Raw genomic sequence first — 6,000 nt, 5'->3', positions numbered from 1 at the left:
TAAACTGGTACAAAAACCCTGCATAGTCCAGGCCTATCACTGAGCTGCTTGTGCAGAATTAATTCCTGCACCAGTACAGGCACAAAAGAAAAGCAGTTTACACAGCTATGAAGACTGACCTATCTTGCATCTCTGCTTCAAAGGCCCCTACAGGACATCTCTTCTTTACTCCTGCTCACCCCACCTGAGGACATGCCCTCCATCTTGGCTCCTGGGTGACCTGGGCACTGGGAAGGGGGGAGTGTTCACGCTAGCCTTGTGGGCCCTTTATGCCAGCCTAGTTGGCATAAAAAGACTGTGGTGCAATGATGAATAGGGACTCTAATTTTTCATCCTAAATCCTCTCCACACCTACTCCATTACTGTTGACACACACAGACACACCCTCCCTCCCCCTTATCCCGGCTCATAACCTTGGGTCATTAAACAGTAAGGTCTTCAATGCTTCCCCCTAATTTCTCCCCCAGAAGGCTGCTTCTCCCTTTCAGCCTCCCAGAGACTGATGTAAGTTCCTTGCCCAACAGCAGCTCAGTGGTCCCTTCCCCTGCTTCCTGCCAGCTGCCTCTCTCTCTCAACAGCAGCTGGCAGCAGCTCAGTGAACAGCTGAGAGGTAGCTGAAGGGGAAGAGACAGGAGCTGCTGTGGAAACTGAGAACAGAGGAGAAGCAGGCAGGGAAGGAGGGAAGGATGTGGCTGCTGAGCTGCCGCCAAGAGAAAGAAACAGCAGCATTTTAAATAGCTTCCTAGTGCTGCCCCATCTTCCTGCGACATTGGCTGGAACACCGGTTACTCAGCACTGTCCTGGCCATGTCAGGACTGGTTGATGGTCTGGGTTTAATCAACACACTCTTTTAGAATTTTAAATGGGAGTTCTACACCTAGCTGACTGCCATAAGAACATAAGCACGGCCAGACTGGGTCAGGCCAGTGGTCCATCTAGCCCAGTACCCTGTCTTCTGACACTGGCCAATGCCAGGTACTTCAGAAGGAATGAACAGAACAGGGCAATCATTGAGTGATCCATCCCCTGTCGTCCAGTCCCAGTATCTGGCTGTCAGAAGCCATGATGGAGATGGTCAGGTCTAGTAGTCAGAGCCAGAAATCAGCACCAGAATCAGGAGTCCAGAGCAGGGTGGGAGTGAAGTGAGAGCAGGGCTGGAGCAAGAGCAAGAGCAAGGGTGGAGCAGGCTAAGGCTTGAGGAGTCTGTTGCCAATATCAGACAAGAAAGAGTCCCAAGCCCTAGAGCAACAGCAAACAGAGTAAGATGCTCATCCTCTGGTGAGCTTTATATACCTGCCCTGAGAATCACCAGACTAGTTCCTGGCTTGTAGATTGGCAGAGCCTAGCACAGGGTGACTCCTCATCTTACACTGGCTGTCAGAGGTTTAGGGACACCGAGAGCACGGGGTTATATCCCTGACCATCTTGACTGGCAACTACTGATGGACCTATTCTCCAGGAATTTATCTAATTCTTTTTTTAATCCAGGTATACTTTTGGTCTTCATGACATCCTATGGCAACGAGTTCCACAGGCTGACTGTGCGATGTGTGAAGAAGTACTTCCTTATCTTTTTTTCTAAACCTGCTGCCTATTAATTTATTGGGTGAACCCTGGTTCTTGTGTTATGTGAAGGGGTAAATAACACTTCCTTATTCACTTTCTCCACCCCATTCACAATTTATAGACCTCTATCATTTCACCCCTTAATTGTCTCTTTTCTAAACTGCAGTCCCAGTCTTTTTAATCTCTCCTCATGTGGAAGCTGTCCCATACCCCTAATCAATTTTATTGCTCTTCTTTGTACCTTTACCAATTTTAATATATCTTTTTTTTAGATGTGGGGCAACAGAACTGCACACATTATTCAAGGTGTATATGTGTACCATGGATTTATGTAGTGGCATTATGATATTTTCTGTTTTATTATCTATCCCGTTCCTAATGGTTCATAACATCGTTAGCTTTTTTGACTGCCACTGCACATCAAGCAGGTGTTTTCAGAAAACTATCCATGATGATTCCAAGATCTCTTTCTTGAGTGGTTACAGCTAATTTAGACCCCATAATTTTGTATGTATAGTTGGGATTATTTTTTCCAATGTGTATTACTTTGCATTTATTAACAATGAATTTCATCTGCCATTTCTTGCCAGTCACCCAGTTTTGTGAGATCCCTTTGTAACTCTTCAGAGTCAATTTTGGATTTAACTATCTTGAGCAGGGGTTCTCAAACTGGGGGTCGTGATCCCTCAGGGGGTCACAAGGTTATTGCTGGGGGTTGCGAGCTGTCAGCCTCCACCCCGCTTCACTTCCAGCATTTATAATAGTGTTAAATATAAAAAATGTTTTGGGTCACACTCAGAGGCTTGTTATGTGAAAGGGGTCACCAGTAGGAAAGTTTGAGAACCACTGAATTCTTGAGTAATTTTGTATCACTTGCAAACTTTGCCACCTCACTGTTTACCTCCTTTTCCAGATCATTTATGAATATGCTGAACAGCACTGGTCCCAGTACAGATCATTGGGGGACCCCACTATTTGCCTTTGTGAGACCGAACCATTTATTTCTATCCTTTGTTTCCTGTGTTTAACCTGTTCCTGATCCACGAGAGGACCTTCACTCTTATCCCATGACTAGGGCCCTACCAAGTTCACGGTCATGCAAACTGCGTTATGGACCATGAAATCTGCTCTCTCCCCATGAAATCTGGTCTTTTGTGTGCTTTTACCCTATATCATATAGATTTAATGGGGGGAGACCAGTGTTTCTCAAATCTGACCCCAAAGGGAGTTGTACGGGGTCACAAGGTTATTTTTTCGGGGGGGAGGGGTGTCACACTATTGCCACCCTTACTTCTGCGCTGCTTCAGAGTTGGGAGGCTGGAGCTCAGCTCTGAAGGCTGCACCTCGCCAACAGCAGTACAGAAGTTAAGGGTGGCAATACAATATCATGCCACCCCTACTTCTGCACTGATGCCTTCAGAGCTGGGTGGCCAGAGAGTGGCAGCTGCTGACTGAGGGCCCAGTTCTGCGGGCAGCAGCACAGAAGTAAGGGTGGCAATACCATACCGTGTCATCCTTGCTTCTGCGCTGCTGCTGGCAGTGGCTCTGGACTCTCCATCTGCTCAGCTCTGAAGGCAGCACTGCTGCCAGCAGCAGCTCAGAAGTAAGGGTAGCAATACCGCGACTCCCTCTACAATAACCTTGCAACACCCCCACAACTCCTTTTTGGGTCAGGACCCCTACAATTCCAACACCATGAAATTTCAGATTTAAATAGCAGAAATAATGAAATTTACTATTTTAAAAATCCCATGACCATGAAACTGACCAAAATGGACCGTGAATTTGATAGGGCCCTACCCTTGACTGCTTACTTCATTTAAGGTCCTTTGATGGGGACCTTGTCAAAGGCTTTCTGAAAGTCCGAGTACATATATCAATTGGATCACCCTTGTTCCCATGCTTGTTGACACCCTCAAATAATTCTAATAGATTTCTGAGGCATGGTTTCTCTTTACAAAAAACATTTTGACTCTTCCCCAACATATAGTTTGTGTTCAACTATGTGTCTGATAATTCTGTTCTTTATTATTGTTTCAAGCAATTTGCCTAGTACTGAACTTAGTCTTACTGGCCTGTACTTGCCAGGATCACTTCTGGAGCCTTTTACAAAAATTGGCATTACATTAGCTATCTGGTACAGAGGTTCATTTAAGTGATAGATTACATACCACAAAAAGAAAAGGAGTACTTGTGGCACCTTAGAGACTAACCAATTTATTAGAGCATAAGCTTTCGTGAGCTACAGCTCACTTCATCAGATGCATATCGTGGAAACTGCAGCAGACTTTATATATACACAGAGAATATGAACCAATACCTCCTCCCACCCCACTGTCCTGCTGGTAATAGCTTATCTAAAGTGATCATCAGGTGGGCCATTTCCAGCACAAATCCAGGTTTTCTCACCCTCCACCCCCCCCCACAAATTCACTCTCCTGCTGGTGATAGCCCATCCAAAGTGACAACTCTTTACACAATGTGCATGACTGTCATAAATATAAAGGGAAGGGTAAACCCCTTTGAAATCCCTCCTGGCCAGGGGAAAGCTCCTCTCACCTGTAAAGGGTTAAGAAGCTAAAGGTAACCTCGCTGGCACCTGACCAAAATGACCAATGAGGAGACAAGATACTTTCAAAAGCTGGGAGGAGGGAGAAAAACAAAGGGTCTGTCTGTCTGTAGTCGTCTTGGCCGGGGACGGAACAGGAATGGAGTCTTAGAACTTTTAGTAAGTAATCTAGCTAGGTATGTGTTAGATTATGATTTCTTTAAATGGCTGAGAAAAGAATTGTGCTGAATAGAATAACTATTTCTGTCTGTGTATCTTTTCTGTAACTTAAGGTTTTGCCTAGAGGGGTTCTCTATGTTTTTGAATCTAATTACCCTGTAAGATATCTACCATCCTGATTTTACAGGGGGGATTTCTTTATTTCTATTTACTTCTATTTTTTATTAAAAGTCTTCTTGTAAAACACTGAATGCTTTTTCATTGTTCTCAGATCCAAGGGTTTGGGTCTGTGGTCACCTATGCAAATTGGTGAGGCTTTTTATCCAACATTTCCCAGGAAAGGGGGGGTGCAAGTGTTGGGAGGATTGTTCATTATTCTTAAGATCCAAGGGTCTGGGTCTGTAGTCACCTAGGCAAATTGGTGAGGCTTTTTACCAAACCTTGTCCAGGAAGTGGGGTGCAAGGTTTTGGGAAGTATTTTGGGGGGAAGGACGCGTCCAAACAGCTCTTCCCCAGTAACCAGTATTAGTTTGGTGGTGGTAGCGGCCAGTCCAAGGTGTAATATTTTGTACCTTGGGGAAGTTTTGACCTAAGCTGGTAAAGATAAGCTTAGGAGGTTTTTCATGCAGGTCCCCACATCTGTACCCTAGAGTTCAGAGTGGGGGAGGAACCGTGACATGGTGGCACAGTGGTGGGATTAACCTGAAATCATTTTGAGATCCAGTTGAGATTTTTTGAACTAGAAATACAGATTTTTAAAAAGGAATTTTTAGGAAGTCCAGGAAGCAGCTTTGAAACTGAAAGCAGCTTGGTTTCTCTCTGCTTTGTGGCCAAGCAGAGACAAAAGGGGATTATCTTGTGAATTGCAGGTTTTCTTTGCCTGGAGGCAGGGTACTTAACTCCTGCAGGGAAATTCACAGTCTTCCAACCCAGAGGTTTTTTTTTTCTTTTCTTCCTAAAAGTAAATAGGGGGTGTGTGCTCTACCCATTTGCCTGGAGACAAAAATGGCAGGGTTTTTTTTAGGATTTTGATTTTTTTTTTGTTTTACAAGGAGCACAGGTTTGAAAAGAAATTTTTTTTTTCCTTTGGGCTGGGTAAGCAGGTTTCCAAGTAGTTGGAGGTTTTTTGCTTTAATTTGGGCCCAGAGCAGAGACAAGGGAATTGTCTTTTTCTGTAGGCTGACAATCACTATCAGAGAATAGGTATTCTATTCCAGCACAGCAAAATTTTACAGCCAAGTTTTGTTTGTTTATTTCTAAACCTCGGGTGTAAAGTTAGTTAAAAACAGAGAGGTTAGAATGGCCAAATCCTCGGCTCGACTACAGCTGGAATTAGCCAAATTTCAGGCTGAGGAAAAACAAAGGGAACATGAAAGACAGATAGAACTCATGCGGCTGGAGAAGGAGGTACAGGAGGCTGCCCACAAGAGGGAAATGGAGGCAAGGAAGCATGTGGAGGAGATGGAGAGGATAAAGGCCCAGCAGAATATACCAACAAACCCTAGCAATCCTTCTCCAGGTACCACTTCCCATCCCAGAAAGTTCCCCACCTACAAGGCAGGTGATGATACTGAGGCCTTCTTAGAAAACTTCGAAAGGGCCTGCCTTGGGTACAACATCTCTACTGACCAATACATGGTAGAGCTGAGGCCGCAGCTCAGTGGACCCTTAGCTGAGGTGGCAGCTGAAATGCCTAAAGAACATAT

This window comes from Lepidochelys olivacea (assembly GCF_965140295.1).
Source record: "Lepidochelys olivacea isolate rLepOli2 genome assembly, chromosome: 8".
In the NCBI taxonomy this organism is placed as follows: Eukaryota; Metazoa; Chordata; order Testudines; family Cheloniidae; genus Lepidochelys; species Lepidochelys olivacea.
This window is presented reverse-complemented; position numbering follows the sequence as displayed.